This window comes from Rhinolophus sinicus, chromosome 3 (assembly GCF_057876585.1).
Source record: "Rhinolophus sinicus isolate RSI-liver-muscle chromosome 3, RSI-T2T, whole genome shotgun sequence".
NCBI lineage: Eukaryota > Metazoa > Chordata > Mammalia > Chiroptera > Rhinolophidae > Rhinolophus > Rhinolophus sinicus.
In genome coordinates, this window is record NC_142503.1 from 28292121 (window position 1) to 28309904 (window position 17784).

General features: G+C 38.2%; 1 protein-coding gene across 3 annotated transcripts in view; it reads left to right on the plus strand.

The window, feature by feature from the left end:
• GHR (growth hormone receptor) overlaps positions 1–17784 on the plus strand; it is a 233381-nt gene that overhangs the window by 73246 nt on the left and 142351 nt on the right. Inside the window, exon 1 of one of the 3 annotated variants that reach the window (XM_074328964.2) lies at positions 17459–17691. The exons of the other annotated variants lie outside the window; for them this stretch is intronic. The gene's annotated coding sequence lies outside the window, so the exon portion shown is untranslated. Of the gene's footprint in view, positions 1–17458; positions 17692–17784 lie in introns of those variants that run through there. 3 annotated transcript variants of the gene reach the window in all.

The following is a 17784-nucleotide window of genomic DNA, read 5'->3' on the forward strand; positions in this document are numbered from 1 at the left end:
CTTTAGTTATTCCAAAGAAGAAACATACTAGGTGTGCTCATTGGTTTTGAAAATCCTTAACACTCATCAGCAAAAGACTGGAGCTTATATTGAAGCAGAGGTGTAGACCCGCGTGACTTCTGTCCTGGCCAATTGCCTGGTGTCCCCTGTGGTAAGCTCCATCCCTATTGGCACAAAGGGTTTTATGGACAGGTGGTTGGGGCAAACTTTGAAACCTGACTATTTGCACTTGATTGCCAGAATGTGTAATTATTTACCGGTGCTTGCTAAGGGTGTCAGTTTAGCTTTTTTGGCAGAGAAAGGATTAAGTTTAATAGTTGAAGGCAACTTTTTCAGTTGGCCTGCCCTGGCTTTTGTTACAGCCCTTGGTTTGGCATGTAGTAACCAAACCTACTGGTTAACTTGTTAGGCACTTATTATTTAGAAATTCTTCTTCTCAAAGCAAAAAAAGAACCCTTTGTCATGCCATAACTCTCTCTTCTAAAAAATGACAAGAACTGAGAGTTTAGTATCAAGGGCCTAATTGGAGAGTTGAGAAAATAAGTTTTGGAAAGACAGTAATAGCTTAAGAATTTTCCTTAGATGGAGGTTTCCTTTTTAAAACCCAAACTGAGCTTTATCAAAACAATAACTGAACTTTGCAATAGGACTGCACTTCCGGGTTGTTGGAGCTGGGATGTGTCTGTGTTGTTCATGACTATAATCTTTGGGCCTCCATCAGTATCCAGCACATAGTAGGCACTCAGATGCTGAATGAATGAGTACAGTATTTAAATTAGCATAGCTGTCTCTCTGAAGCAGTCAAAGGGGATGGAAGGCATGTTAAACCAAAACATAAGTCCTAATGCTTGAAATGTCATCACTTTTTCAATGGTCAGCACCTATTTCGTTTGTTCCAATTAAAAGAGAAAATCTTGATGTAAAGGAACATCAAACAAAATGTTCTGCACTCATATTGTGCTTTGACATCTGCAGTAAGGTTTAAATAAGAATTTCCCAAATCCGATTGTATTGAAATTGCCATGTGTTTCTTACTGGTATTGTTCATTCAGACTTCAAGTGAGGATAGTCGCTGCCACTCAAAGTGGACATATGCTTTTCATTATGAAAACGGCCTGTCTTCAGGGCGTTGTTGTGTACTCTAACAGCTTGCATGTTTCCTTTTGATGCTGTGCTCTACTGCCATTGCAAAGTCGGAGGACTCAGTGTGGTCTTGTTCCCTTCCTGATATTCTTTTGGTCATTTTAAAATATGCTAAGTGCATTCACACAGCTGACTGGCTTCGTTCTCCCAGTTCTGGGGTCTAATCATATTAGATTGTTCTCTACCAGCTAAAAAGCTGGACATAAAAAAGAATGATTATAATCCTCTTCCTCACTACCCTCCCTTTCCTCTCTTTCCCTAAAATTGGCCTCTTGATCTCATGATACTAATTTTGAATAGTATTAATAGTATTATGATTTTTAATTAATTTTTATTAATACTATTAATAATGATGAATAGGGCACGTGTGTGCACATATACTGAGGGGGAGAGAGAGATTGGTGGGTAATTCAACTTGCTATTAATACTGAACTTTCTCATTAAACAAGTTTTTTTGGGGGGTATTGTAAATAACAACATTGTCTTCTTGGGATGTGGGGAAACGTATGCTTAGGAAACAGAACCTCCTTTTCTCCTGTTGGTATGGAACACACATGCAGAAGGAATGAAGGGATACATTTTCTGTAGCCAGGGCTCTGTGAGAAATAACACTGGTAGAGAAAAAGACTCAAAGAGAAGTCAGAGCTCATGGCACTTTTCTCCTGGCACATTACCTCGTCTTCATCAGCTTTTCCTGTGCCTCCGAGAGGCACATTTGGAATGACCAGAGCAGAGGGCCCGGCTAGCCTTTGGATCGCCATCTTCCTCTGCCCAGTGTGAGTGGAACATTGTATGACTGGTTCTGACTTTTCCTGCCATGAGCACACTCATCCCAGATGAGTAACTCCTAGCTGAGGAGGGCAGGGAATTTGGGCATTCACAGGGAACCAAGTTGCTATCTGATCTGCCCACTGGAGAAAAGTGAGCAAGAATAATTCTTTGGGATCCTGAAAATATAAACATGAATTGAAAAATTAAAACTGAAGAATCCACTTGGAGTCGATAAAAAGTGTTAAACTCTCTGCTGGTCATGTGACATATTCTTGGCATTCAGGGAGCCAGAGACTCTTGTGGTCTAATCTGGAAAGAGTCACTAACTCGCTGTGTCACCTTGGCAAATTGGTTGATCTCTTTGTGCTGTGGTGCTCAGTCCAGCTGCTGGAAGGGATGAAAGCAAGGCCTCACTGAAACCAGATGCTGCCTCTCTGAAAAGCTTTCAGCAATAAATAATATCGTATATACTTTGTTCTTGGCAGAATTTACTGAACTGTTATAACCCCCTGTTTTCACTTGCTTCTAAATTTCTGGAAATTTCTCCTTTGGGCTTGAATTTTTCCATGCTTATCCTCAGCCCAAAGCTTTTTGGAAAGTTTAACCAAAGTTTTACTTAGCTATTTTTCCTGAATGATGGGAGAATACGGGCCATGCATTGTTTTTTCGGTTCAAAAAATAAATTTTAATTTTTCCAGAAAAATAGCTGAGCTGCTACACTTAACGTGTAAAAAAAAAAAAAAAAAAGAAAGAAAGAAAGAAAAAGAAATAGTGAAAAACTCATGGTATGCTAAAGAATGCCTGCAGAAGACAGTTTTAGGTTGCTGAGTGTATCCTGTCTTTAAACAAGAACACACGCAATCAGGACACAGATTAAAAAGCTCTAGTCTAGTTTTAAAGGTGACCAAAGGATGATTCCACATATTCTCTCAGTAAACCATTCTCAGTTACCAAGAGACAACTTCAGCTACCATCACTGATCATGTTTCTTGACCACTTGCTCTCTGTTTCCCGGCCTGGTTCTTAAAAAGGTTTCATGATTATGAGCTGGCATTGACCTCCTGTTGACATTTGGAGTTAAGTTAACCATGTCTTTCAGGTGGGCCTGCAAAAAAGCCTTCTCTGGTTCTCCAACTGCATAATGTATTTGTTCACAGCACTTATAACATAATCACATACGTGAGTGGTGACGTCAGTCTGCTTCCCCCATGAGACCAGCAGCTCCATTACAGCACGAACAGCGCGACGTGTGTCTGTTTTACTCACCGTTGTCTCTGTGGGACTTAGCATAGTGCTGAGCACATAATAGGAACTTATTGCTGAATAAATTAAATGAACCTGCATACAGTGTTCTTGTTGGAATTTGTTCGTAGATTTGTCCACTCAGATAGGCGTGTATATATTCAACAAGCCTCATGGAGTATCTGCTTTACGCCATGCATTGCTGGGAATCTTTCCTTTGGGAGACATCACGGAAGTTCTTGAGGATTTATTACTTATACACCAAATCAAAACAATTGTATTATTGGGGTACTATTACTACACCTATAATTGGAATATTGGGCTAATAAAGCCAAAGCGAATCAAGGAGACTTTATCATTTATTGGGCATTTATTATGTGCCTAGCACTGTGCTATGTACTGAAAAGAGAACAATTAGTAAGGACTCTGCCAGGAAGTCACTTATAGGTTAACAGTGGCAAGAAAACAAATTCTGAAATAACTATTTTTCAAGGTGGAACATAATAGGTGGAAGGTAAAAGCAAGAGAGATATTACTGTACCACAAGATACCTTGTGATCTTGTACAAATCTCCTAAAAAGCCAGGAAAAGCATTATGACATTCCCTATGGTCAGAGTTCCCATGAGAATAGGCAGTTAGTCACAGTTCCTCTTCTAGGCATATTCTGCACTTCTTAACCCTACTAGCCATTCTCTCTCTCTCTCGCTCTCTCTCTCTCCCTCTCCCCCTCTCCCCCTACCCCTCTCCCTCTCCTTCTCCCTCTCCGCCTCCCTCCCTTCCTTCCTCCCTCTCCCTCTCTGTCTGTCTTCAACCATGAGAAACTGGTCATATGTGTTAGTACTGGAACCTAAATTGGAATGAAGCTCAAGTTCTTGACATCCATGTCAGGAGAGTCATTGTTCTGTACATAAGACCCTAAGACCTCTTTATGCTTAACACAGCATGGGTATGAGTTCTTTGTTTCATCCCAAGTTTGAAAAACATGTTACAGTGACATTAGTGTGTGTAGTCATAGATTATTGACTGGAAGACAGACGGCTCCCTGAGCTCCAGCCACACTGACTTTCCTTCTGTTCCCTAACACACAGAGCTAACTGTCTTCTTGTCTGGAATGCTTCACCCTCAGGTTTTGGCATAGCTGGCTCCTCTTGTCATTCAGTTCTCAGTTCACCTGAAAGGTCTCTGTGACCCCAGTTACACGAGGAACCTCCTCACCCCATCCGTATCCATCTCCGTCACTCTCTAAGATCACATCAACCTATGCTGTCTTTATAGCATTTTTCCTATATGACAGTTTCTTTTTTTACTCATTTGTTTACTTTTTTTAACTTTTATTTATGTAAGTGTGTTTTTCCAGGACCCATCAGCTCCAAGTCAAGTAATTGTTTCAATCTAGTTGTGGAGGGCACAGCTCACAGTGGCCCATGTGGGGATCGAACCGGCAACCTTGTTAAGAGCACCGCCCTCTAACCAACTAAGCTAACCAGCTGCCCCCATTTGTTTACTTTTTATTGTCAATTTTCTCCCACTAGAATGTCAGTTCCATGAAATAAGAACAGTCTTTGCCAGTCTCTTATTTCCTGGAAATAAGTGCCCAGCAAAGTGCATGGTGTTTGATAGGCGCTAAGACATGCTTCCTGAATGACTAATGAAATGTGTGAATGACGTGAGCGTTTTATTCTGCTCTGTGCCTGAAGAAAGCTTCTAGCAAGAACATTAGCTGTTCTGGAGGTGGCTTTGCCTCGGCTCCAGCCCAAACCTCCTCTCTGCTTGTGCAGAGTGGGCACTGGGAGTGTGTATATCCCTGCTTTTCTGATGAAAGGACAGTGTCTTGGACATAGGCTCCCGTTAGTCTATCCTGTGAAGCTACAGTTGCTGAAGCCAGTATCTTTCAGGATTTAACCCATATTTCTTACTCTAAACCAGGGGTGTCCAAACTTTTTTCAACGCTTTTCACCAAGGGCCATATGCGGTAAAATACACAAACAGCTGGGCCACTCACTCAAGGTGAAGTACATATTGCCTCACCTGGTTTATTTAAGTAAACTAAATATATTTTTGGAATTTGCTGCGGGCCAATAAAAAATGGATCGCGGGCCGCAGTTGGCCCACGGGCCGCAGTTTGGACACTCCTGCTCTAAGCCTCTCAGACATCTGATGCACTGGCTTCCAGGTGTAATTGAGAATGTTGGTTTACGTGTGTAAAGCGATTTATGCTGTAGACCTTCTCTAACACTTTCCCAACACATTCAAAAAGCTTTACACTTTCTCTTGTTAATGATTTTCATCTGCCAAAGAGCTTGTCTGGTTATAAAGAAGATCACTGGAAATACTTGGCACATATTTTCCATGTTCCTAAGGCTGATTTTGTTTTATTTATTTCTTTTGCTTTGCTGGGAAAACCTGTTAATAAAGGAAAAGAAAAAAAAATTAATTTATCTTTTCAGAAGCAATGTTACTTGGGTTCAGAGTTCTATATATATATATATATAAAATGCATTTCTCTAGTTCTTAGCTGAATAAAAATTGGAGCAAATAGACAATTTTGGGAAATAGTTTGGGGTGAAAAGGTTTTGGCATATTCATGGATTCTCTCAGCTATTTCAAAATAATTTTTAAAGACTTATTTGTATTGTCCAAATTAAAGATTTTGGCCCAAAGGAAAGGTTAAAGTCATGGTTTTTCTCAGCTTGACTTTTTTTGGTGTTGTGAATTTATAAGCAGGATTGTTTGAAGGGGGAACATAGATGGGACCTTCGGCCAAAGTAAACACTCCATTGTTTCATAGTTTTGTACTGCACATCGGAAAACATCCATATCAGTATTCTATCAAGGGGACACAGATTACCAGATTTGTAAGAAAAGTCCAGTGGTTGATTGAGCCACTTTGAATGTAAGGGGTGGTGCACGTTGACTGCCAAATTTCTGTCAACACAAGAAAAAAAATTCATATATCAAAAAAAAATTTTTCGCTCATCCGTCATGTAAGAAATTTATGCATGTTAGTACTTACCAGAAGAAATGGCACAGATAGTTTTCGTTTTCAGCAGTCTGTTGAAATATCTTGATCAAAGATATGTTCTGTTTTTGTAGAAAATAGAAAATATCTATTTTTGTAGAACATCTTTAGTAGATTGGTCTTCCCATCATTTTACCACTTTTTTAACTCTGGTAACAATATTAGCTATGGTGATCCACATAAAACTTCCAACTATAAAAACTTTTTTTTTCTCTGATCTTAAAATGACAGGTCAAAAAGCCCCCACTACTACTCCCAGCTCATCCTAAAAAAGAGATTAGTGTTTATAATCATCCCTGTTCTTTGCTGCCAAGGGGGGTTGGCATTATGGTTGCTTGTTGGGCAATTTTTCTCAGTCCCAAGGTTATTTCTCCCATTATAAGAAAGGGTATTAAAACCCAAAGATCATGCACCTTGTGGTGAGGTGATGAGATGGTTAGCTCTACTCCTATTCAACCAAGTCTCATTTACTGGAGGGGAAAAAGAACATTTTATTAGGGACTATAATTTTCCAGACATTATATAAAATAGTAGAGGAAGCAAAGATGAGATCTTATTTCTGAAGGTTTAGGTCTATTTCCCCTTGGGCACTGAGAAATGAGAAGGCAGGGCTGAAAAGATAAATTTATTTTGTTTTATAAACCACATGATCATATTTATCAGGCACCCATTCCATAGTAAACAGTGTCAGTTTAACACTAAATATACTTATTAAGCCTCTACTGTCCTAAGGGAATTTAAAACTTGGGAAAGAGAAGACAACTTACACCTCATTGTCATAGACAGGCTGTGACACACTGAGGAAGAGAGTGACAGAGAAAGTAAAATGGAGTTCCAGAGCACAGAAAAATCCCACCTGATTCAGTGACTGAGGAAAACTTTCTGAAGGAAGAGCCAGTGCGAAGAGCCTAGAAAGATTGGTAGGTCTTACAAGATGAAAAAGCTGAAGTGTGGAGAGAAGGAAGAATAGCGGATACTCCGAGTAGTACCGAACATAGCGAGTAAACGTTTGGGCCTATCCGTGTAGCGCACTGAATGGAAATGCGTGCTGAGGGGACTGCAGCTTGGTAGGTAGACCAAGACCAGTTTGGATGGGGCCTTGATGGCCACCTAAGGACTCAGGGTCTTCAGCAATGAAAGGTCAGTAAAAAACAACAAACAAAATGTTATGTTCAGCGCCAGACTTTTGATTCCTAGCAACAAAGTACACGGTGGGTTGAAGGCAGAAGAGTTGGAAAACTGGGAGACCCATGGGGACTGTGCAGTAATAGTTCCTAACATCAACAAAGAGATAGAGCCATGCTTGTGTATGATTGCAACAAAAGCCTCTTCACAGATTAGTGTCTTTCAAAGGCGTAGTAACTGTATAAAACACAAATGAAATGGAAAAATTTAATGGCGTTTCATTGTAATGGGATTTAGTCTAGATGGTTCAACTGTGGAATTAAGAGCCAAATCTAATGCTGTAGCAGATCACCATCAGCTGATACATACTATAAGACATATATTCAAATATACCTGTCAATATACATCCCCTTTTACTTGTTAAAATACTGGCCATCTCATTATTATATGATAGTAAAGCTTGCAGGGTTGTGCACCAGGACCCATAATAGAGGCAAGTTTTGGCTTTCCCCATTTATCTGTAATGACACAGACAGACGGCTGAGTCCTGAAAGTGAATCTGGCCAATTTTGAGTTTGACAGCCTGCGTGAAAGTGGATGTTCCACATTGTGTATAACTGAAGTGCGCTCTCAGGAGCACAACTCTTGGGTGGGTCACTTAATTCTTTCTCAGTTAGGGTGTCAGTACGTTTCAGATCTACAACAGAAATACCCGACTTGCCTAAGGTGGGTTTGTGTAGTATATTCACTCTTGTCCTCACTTCCATCCCTAACATATAAGATCTATGACTTTTTCTAGATCAATGGTTTTTAAATATCTCCTTAGTAAGTAAAAATGGAGCCAAAATCATTCTCAGGCCCAAAAGGAAAATGAAGGTACAGGGACTCTTCAGACCACCTTCCCTAACTTTATTCCTCTGGCCCCATCTTCTTCACCTGACACAAGCTAAATGTAGAATTAGCACTAAAGAGAACAAGAGTGAACATGTTCGTTTTTGAACACTGGCTACAACCTACAATTCAAATTAAAATTCTGATGGAAGGAGACAAACTTGTCATTTGGCTCTTCAGTTTTAGAAATGTTAACTGAAAATTTAAAGTTTTTAAATATTTGTTAATTTTTAAAAAAAAAATACCAAGTCTTATGAGGAAGGCTCAGGAGAACATTTGTGAATGAATGAGTGGGCACTTACCTCTGAAATTGTTATGGAATAAACGTACATGCTGTATTATAAACTAATGCACATGCCAATTTAGTTCAAAGGGCAAGATGAGCCATGGATATAACTCATGGCTCTGATTTCCTCGTCTGGTCTATTCCCTACTTGGCCTTTTGGCTCTAAAGTGAGAACCACATTAGAACTCAAAGAATAAAAAGCCTTTACCCTTTCAGGGGAGGAAACTGGAAGCACTTTTACATTTTCTAGACACTGAGGCAACTCTGTGGCTATGGAAATTACTACTAGCACCAAATCTTGCATTAACATGCAAGGTGTGCCAGTTTTACACAAGCTGTGTCATATGCAGAGATAGATTGTTGGCACGAACTAAGTCACCTATTTTCTTCATTTTCCACCTCTTTCAGTGAGGACAGCTAAATAGACTGTTTCTAGATGAGCATTTGAAGCAGCTCTGATCAACTCTTTGGAAAATGTTTGTGAAGGACATTACTATGCAACATGCAGAGTAGATAGATAAGGGAACTACTTCTGCCTACGTATATTGAAATATAAATGGAAGCCTATTAGAATAATTATATTATTTCCTAAAAGTTAAAATCATTTTATTTAAACCATTAATTCTGTTTCTAAGGAATTCTCAGCAGGGACTTCTGAGTTCATTCTCAAGGATACTGCATATTAGTAGAGAAAAAGAATACTGATTATGGACTTTCTCAGGTTCTTCTCTGCAATTCCTGAGACCACAGTGAGTGTGGCGTTGTGGTGTGTTTACACTCAGAAACGGAGATGGCCATGGATGTATGAAGCTCTCCCTGGGTCGCTATGTCCTTTGCAGGGCTTCTGCCTTGTGCTGTCCTCTTACGGTTACTTTATTTTTTTTTATGTTTCTAATCAACTGAATCATATTGTAGTATGTAAAATGTTTTGGTTCTTGTTTGAATGGGTGTTTACTATGCAGGATTCACAATGAGTCACTTGAGTAAAAGGAACCAGCCCCTTCATAGCCATTTATTGTAATTCATAGTGACGAAGACTCCCTGGTCCAGCTTATCAAGGTCTTGTTGGTGTATTTGTGACTTCCAGGGAGAGACACCGAGAGCAATTTATTAATCATTGTGTCCCTAAATCAGACAGAGTTTTTTATAAGAGTACTTAAGCACTCAAATGAACGTGCTTCTTGAAGGCTAGTGACAAATACAGCATTTTTTTTTTTTCCCCGCATTAATCAGACTCTGGTGGCATCAGACCTCTGGGAAGCCTTGTGACAGGATCTACACTGTGCAATATCACATGCAAATTGCTTTTCTTCCAGGAAGGGTTTTTTCTGGAATCTATGAAGAAAATGTTCCTCGGGCTAGAAACTGGGATTGAGAAAGCTCCTCTTTCTTGTCAGAGGACACTAAGTCTGGTGAGGCCAACTGTTGAGCCCTGAGGGTGGGCAAGGTGGATACAGGGTGACAGTCATAGGTGAAGTGACTGGAATCTAGCCGAGTAACCCTTCCAGCCCTCAGAATGGTTGCAGGTGTAGCTGCCCTCCATGGGGAAAGTCATGAATCTCCTTTATCTTTCTACCTCTCTAACTTTTTATGGGCTTGTGATTTTTGACTCTGGGCAGGGATATAAATGCAGAGCTCTCTGACTTGATTTGTTTTATGTTGTTTTTTGGGTTTTTTTAATATACTAAAGATGCTACCTAAATGCCTATGTACCTGCCATGCAGATGAATACATCAAACGTAAACATTTTTCCCATGTGTACCTTCGAGTTATTTGTTAAGAAACAAATTATACAAATAAATTTGAAGTCCCCAGTTTTACCTCCCCTAGTCTCACCCTGCTCTCTGCCACCCCAGAGGAAACAACTGTCATGTACTGGCATTTGTACAGTCCTGTTTTCGGACTTTTATATTTTATTGTGTCTGTGAAACATGTTTGTTAAATATATGGAATAAATTATGTATTTTAAACTGTACATGTATTTTACTTTAGGTGTAGAATTCTGGCAGTTACTGTTTTTGTTTTTACTACCAAACCTTTTGATTTCAGAATTTGTGTTGTTATATTACCCTAGTTCATTTTTTTCTTGCTGTGTGTTACTCCATCTTATAAAAATATCACAATTTATCTATTTGAATTGATTCAATTATTTTACTAAAATAAGTGATACTGAAGTAAACGTCCTTGTATATGTTTCCCTTAGGACACATATGACAAGAGTTTTTCTGGCGTATATGTCAGTGGACTTGCAGTGTCAGAGGATATGTGCCAAATTGCTCTCCAAAGCACTCGTATCGTTTCATACTCTTACCAGCAATGTGTGAGAACATTCAATTTCCAGGTCCTTATCAGATTTAATTATGTGTAAGTTGTTGGATATAAATAATTATCTCATTGTTTTAATTTTTATTGCTCTGATTATTTATAAAATTGAGCAGACTTTTTACAGGACCATTAGGAATTCCTTCTCCCTAAGTAATCTATTTTTACTCTATTCTTTTTTTAAAGATTTTTATTTACAACATAGCTAACATACAATATCATATTAGTTTCAGGGATATACCGTAGTTATTCAACATTTATTCATTCTTTTACTGTCTATTCGCTTTATAGAAACATATGTGTGTATATGTATATATGTGTATGATTCTAATGTATATGTATCTTGATGTATATGTTTATATTTCATATATATGTAAAACTAGTCCTTATTCTGTTATACATGGTGAAATTTCTGCCTCACATCCACTGATTACATTTTTCATGACATCTTTTAACACAGATAATTTTAAATTTTGATATAGTGCAATTTCTTTTATTTTTCTACTTTTGTGCCTTGCTTAAGAACTCTTTTTCCCCCATGCTTATATTATATATAAACTCCTCCTATTTCTAAATTACTTTAATTTACTTCTGAAAGTTTTGTTTTAAATGTGTAGATTTTGAATTTATGTGGAGTTATTAGGTGATGCAAAAGTAATTGCGGTTTTTGCAATTGTTAACCTTTTCAACCGCAATTACTTTTGCACCAACCTAATAATTTATGTGTATGGGGTAAAGCACGGACTTTTTTTCTTTTTTTCCATGTGAAACACTAGTTGTCCCAACACCATTTACTGAATACCTCTATTATTTCTTCATTTATAATACTTTCTAAATGACGCTTTCTCTGTTAGGCTGATCACATCCATATAAAGCAACATTAGTGTTCCCATTCCATATACATTATCTACACTTCTCCCGAACAAAGCAGAAAATCTAGCACATTTTAATTGTCCTTTGAGATAATCTTACCTATTTTCCTTTTTTTTATTGTATAAAATTTACTTTAACCTTTGGATCAACAGAAAATGTGGTCCATGTTGATTTTACAAGCAATATCTTGTTGAATTTGTCATCATGTTTTACCTTTCTTTTTTCTCACCATTTATTTGTTCACCTAATAAATCCTTAGGTGCATTCCTTCTATTGTTCTGCCATGGTTATAAGTACTTGGAAATATAGCTGTGACAGAATAGACAAAATCCCTGAACTCTTGTAGTTGACATTCTAACAAGAGGAGAGAAAGAAAAAAAACAGTAAACAAATATATGTCAAATAAAGATAAGTAGTATGGAGAAAAATAAGAGTTGTCATTGATCTAGGTTGTCAGGAAAGAGCTCACAGATGAAGTGATATTTGAATGGATACTTGAAGAAATTTTTGCAGAAAAGTATCCGAGGCAGAAGGACAGCATATGCTGTATGGGGTCTTCTAGAAATATCAAAGAGTATAGTGTTATTGGAGCAGATGAGCAAGAAAAGTGTGGTGGTAAATGGAGGCATAGATAGTGGGTGGGGGTGGGGCTGTGAGGGTCAAGGGAAATCGAGTAAGACTTTCAGACCACTGTAAGCACTTTGCCATTTACTCTGAGATAGGATGCCATCAGAGGGTTTTGAACAAAGAACTGGTAAGTTCTTGTTTTAGTGAGGTCAAGATTGTGATGGATAGCTTATGTATTTGGGGATAAGGAGATTCAAGAGCAGAAGTATGTAGGCCAATTAAGAAGTGATCACATTCTGGATATAATTCGAAGGTATGTCTGAGTATTAGTTGATGGATTGGTTAAGGGTATGAATGAAAAGCCTGAGAATCTGGAAGGATGAAGGTGATATTGACTGAAATAGCCAAGACCGTAGAATGAGCAGGAGGGTAAAATCAAAAGTATAGTTATAGATTTATAAGTTTGAAATTTCTATCAAACATACAAAGGAATTCTTAGTTAATCGAATATATGAGCCTGTAGTTCAAGGAAGTGATTTGGATTAAAGTTATGTATTTGGAGAACATAATCGTGTGGATAATATTGTCATAACACTGAATGCAGTCACCTAGGGAATAAATGTATATAGAGAGAATACGAGAGGAGGATAAGTCCTGGGAGAATTTTGATATTACATGGTTGAGAAAATGAAGTGGACACAGCAAGGTAGACCAAGGTCAAGTGCCGAGTTGGGTAGGAGAATCAATGGAAAATGGCATCCAAATACCAAATTAAGATGATTTTCAAAGAGTGATACACTGTGTTGTATGTTATTAATAAGCCAAATGAGATGATTAAGAAGTAACCACTAGATTTAGCGATATGGAAGTCTTTAGTGACCAGGAAAAAAGCTGTTTTATTAGAGTGATGGGGGTTAAGGCCTGATTTGATTGGTTTTAAGAAAATGGAAAAAAGAGGAATTGAAGATAAGCGTATAATGCAATTCCTTCAAGAAGTTTTGTTTTAAAGGGAAGCAGAGAAATGTGCCAATAGCTATAGGGATAATAACTGGAATAATTGGGAGAGAACTTTTTTCTTAAGAGGCAGGAATTTCAGCATGTATTTAAGATGATTCTTGTCTTTTTGCAAAAACAAATAGCCTCTTTTAGTTATTATTTAAACTAGAATCTTTAGGTAGCAAACTCCCAGTTTTTATATGCAACCCCCGCCCCCAACACACAAAAGACTTAGTGATAGTTTAGTTAAGTATCAAATTTTGAATGGATGATTATTTCTCTAACACTTTAGAGGTTTTCATTTGTGTCCTGGCATCTGTTGTTGCTGAGGAAAATTTTTCTACGGATCCATTTGAGTTCCTTAGTAGATAATCTGTCTCTTATTTAAAATACATTGAAAGATTATTTTCTTTATCCTGATGCCTTATTGTAGATTTACTTTTTTATTTCTACTACTTAGTGATTACTGAGTTTTTAATCTGAAAGCTTGTTTCATTCTTTAATTTTGTAAAGTTATCAATAATAACCTTTTCCAAAACTGACTCTTTTCAGCTGAATTAAATCCTCTCCTTCTGGAACTCCCATCATATGTGTGTTGGAGCTTCTCACTCTGCCTTCCATGGCTCGTAATTGCTATAGAGGGCAGATTTTCCAGTACTAATGTCTTAATTAAAAGTAATAACAAACCTACCACTGCAGTATTTGGCACAGAGGAAGAACTTCAAAGTGCAAACTTGCAGTGCCACATAGGCCAGCACTTCTGGCATTGGTTATTTTTTAAAGTTATTTTTAAGGCTAACCTTATCAGGCAGCTGATCTCAAAATAAAGTGAAGACTAAAAGCCTAAGAGTAGTCTAATATCAGCCTAGCAAAAATCAAGCTGATTAAAATGCTCCCTCCCATTCTCTTCTGCTATACCTTCATCCCTAAAGAATAATGAGGAAGATTGCTTTAAAAAGATGTGTGTGAAAAAGCAGTGAGAAAAAAAGGTAGGACCTCCAGCAAACAAAGAAACCCAACAAAAAGTGGGAGGACATACATAGATAATTACATTAAATGTTTCAAAGAATTAGCCTCACTAATTCTCAAATAAATGTAAATTAAAACAATGAAAGGTCATTTTTATCCTTTGAATTAGCAATGATGAAAGAAAAAAAAATTTTTGCTGACAATTGTACAGTGAAATTGAAGTTCTCTGCTGGTCTGGTCTGAGTCTCAGTTAGGACAGTCTGAAAGCAATTGAGTAATATCTAACAAAAATCTCACAAACTCCTTTCATGTAGCAACATCACTTCTGGGAATCAACCATTAGGCAATAAATGGAAATACAGGCCAAATCCCCTTGCCCCAAGAGATGTTTATTATACCATGATTTATATGACTGAAAAACTAGAAACAGTCTATATCAATGTCCTACAAATTTTTTTGAGTGCTATAAGAAAATATTGAGTCTGCATAGTGAGCCAATAGTCATACACATGCATTGAAGTTTCCTGTAATGAAACTGTCTATTCCTTTTCATTCCATTCCATTCCGTTCCGTTCCATTCCATTCATCTTAGGTGTTCTGGCCGCTATAACAGAAATACCATAGTGTGAGTGTCTTATAAGCAACAGAAATTTATTTCTCAGTTTTGGAGGGTAGGAAGTCCAAGATGAAGGTCCTGGCAGATTCTATGTTCGATGTGGGCCCAATTCCTGCTTCATAGATGCCTGTCTTCTTGCTGTGTCCTAACGTGGTGGAATGGTGAAGGGAGCTCTCTAGGACCACTTTTACAAGGGCGCTAATCCCATTTATCACCTAATCACCTCTCAAAGGCCCTCCCTCCTAATACCATCATGTAGAGGACGAGGTTTCAACATATGAATGTGGAGGGGGCCCAAACATTCACTTTATAGCACCACTCCATTTATTTAAACAAGCTTGAAAAGCACAGAACTGAATGGCTAGTAATAGGCATGTGATGGAATGTTAACTAATGTAACCATTGCATTATGTTCACAGTTGTTGTTTTGGGTGGTTGGGGGTAGGCATTATGCAGCTTTAGGCAGCAAGGAAGAGGATGTTTTTATATAACTCCATATAGTGGGGACTTACTGTAATGATCCCAGGTTTGTGTTGCTGTGCACAGCCATTCTCATGTATCTCTCAATACATCATGGGTCCTTCATGGATTCTTTTATGATGTCCTCACACTCCCTTTCCTCTCAGTTGCAATTTCTCCAAGCTGATAGACTCTACCTGAGTCACCCAACATTTAATTTCAAGCAATTTTCTATTGGCCAGCTGTTGGTATTAGGACTTTATTCTCAATCAGTTAATTTAGCTAAGCTAGAATGATTTCATCTGAATCAACAAAGAATTGCTAAAAGCTGCATTTCCTAGGAAAGGGGACAATCTAATTGGCAGGTTACTTATGAGATGGTACCGTGTTTCCCTGAAAATAAGATCTAGCCGGACAATCAGCTCTAATGCATCTTTTGGAGCAAAAGTTAATATAAGACCCAGTCTTACATTATATTATGTTAGATAAGACCTGGTCTTATATTATAGTAAAATAAGACCAGGTCTTATATTAATTTTTACTCCGAAAGATGGATTAGAGCTGATGGTCTGGTTAGGTCTTATTTTCGGGGAAACACGGTAATAATGTTAAATGGAAAAAGATAAATCAGAAACAAGCAAAAAAAGAGACAGCTTTTTGTATGGGATCTGTTTTCAACTTTCTTTAGAAATTTTATTAGAAAGAGAGTAACATAAAAGGAATCCAGAATTTTCATTATATTAATATTTACTAAATTCCTACATAAGCAGGTATTGTGCATTTGTAATCAGGAAAAAAAAATAGAATTGGCTGTGGGAATAAAGTGATCATTTTGCAAACCAGCATCATGTACTCCTACTCTTGATTTAGTTCATCTTGGTATAAATATGAAGTGTCTATGAATAAAATTCTGTTTGAAGCAGAAAGCCTCATATTCGTCCCACTAACACAATTGCAGAATACATTGCTCAGTGTCCAATTTGGTTTCAGGGGGCTGGTACAGAAGCCTGGAAAGATATAACCCAGTAGTAGGCCAGGCTCCTTTTCCTAAGGTCCTATACTTCCCTACTCTGTTTGTGTAACCTTGTCACAGAAGGCTTTCTCACATATAAACAGGAGAGCCGCCAGGCAGAGGGAGTCTTTTAACCAGCAAAAGGCCTTGCTCATTCTGTTTGTGGTCATAAATCATGAACCGTCTTCTTGTGTTGAGAGTATGGACAGAACTGTTTGGACGCGCAGGAATATTAATCTCACAGGGACTTGCGTGTGCAGCGACTCTGCCCACATTCGATCAGGGGAATTGTCATGACTGTTCTAACCACGTGAGGAGCTGCAAGAAATACAGTAAAGTTCCAGAGCTAGAAAGCTGTTGTTTTGTCTCTTGTGTTGCTTGTGTACGTAATTCACTAAATATTTAGTGTTTTGCACCTTTTAGTTGACTTGTGATTTTTTTTGTTGTTGTTGTTAGGAAGAACTACTTCCTCTATTATAAGTTAATTAAAAAGAAACAAAAACCACTTTATCTAAATGCTGTGTCCTCCTGCCCAATCAACCAAAATATCCTACAATTAATGTGTAGGTGGTACTAACGCTTTTCTAGTCAACTACTTTGCACCACTGGTTAAACATCCACAGTTCAGTGTGTTAGGATTTCCAGTGGGCACTAATGTGTTGGCATTCATCCATTTATCCTGCATGTAACGAATAAAGTATTGCACTCTGGGCCCTTGGGGTCCTTCAGGCAGATGCCAGCCAACACAATGAATGGACCCCTTTGCCCTCTGGGAGCTTTCATTCTTGCATTCCTTAGAGAAGCCATGAAATTAGTTTCAAATCTATGACTCTCTTTAACCCATCCAAATTGTAGTCTTTGTCAGATTTTAATGCTTGGCTTTCTTCTTAGCTGGTCTGGCTGGCTCTCTTGTGACGGCTCTCATGAGGCTCCAGCCCAGGCCTGGCCTTCACTTCAATTGGCAGAGCCCAGAGCAGCGCTGGGCAAAGGTCGGGGTTTCATTTTGTGAGGCAATGGGCTGTGTGCTTTCATCTGCTCTTCTGGTACCACGAGTGTGTGTGTGTGTGTGTGTGGTTGGAGGGAGGGAGGGAGGGAGGGAAGAATAGGGAGGGAGGGAAAGGAGACTATAATTGATTTGGGGAGGATTTTGCAAAGGTTTATATATAAAAGCAGCAATACCGAGAAACTAGAGATTAAGACATGCCAAGCGGTGATCAAGAGACTTTCACCATATTCCACCTTCCACTCCACCCTCTCTGCCAGATTTTAACCAAATTGGTGTAATGTGGTCTGCTTGCATACATGACTGAATGAAAAAGGAAATTTAAAACATTCTTGCCATAAAACCCAGAGGAAACCATATGAAAATCCAGTCTCAGGAAAATCTGCTGGACTATTGGTTCGTATTCTCTTCTTGTTAATTTAGATTTAAAAAGGCTGGTAATCAGGTCTCTTTTTTAAACTTGCTTTGGCATTTTTTAGATGTAAATCT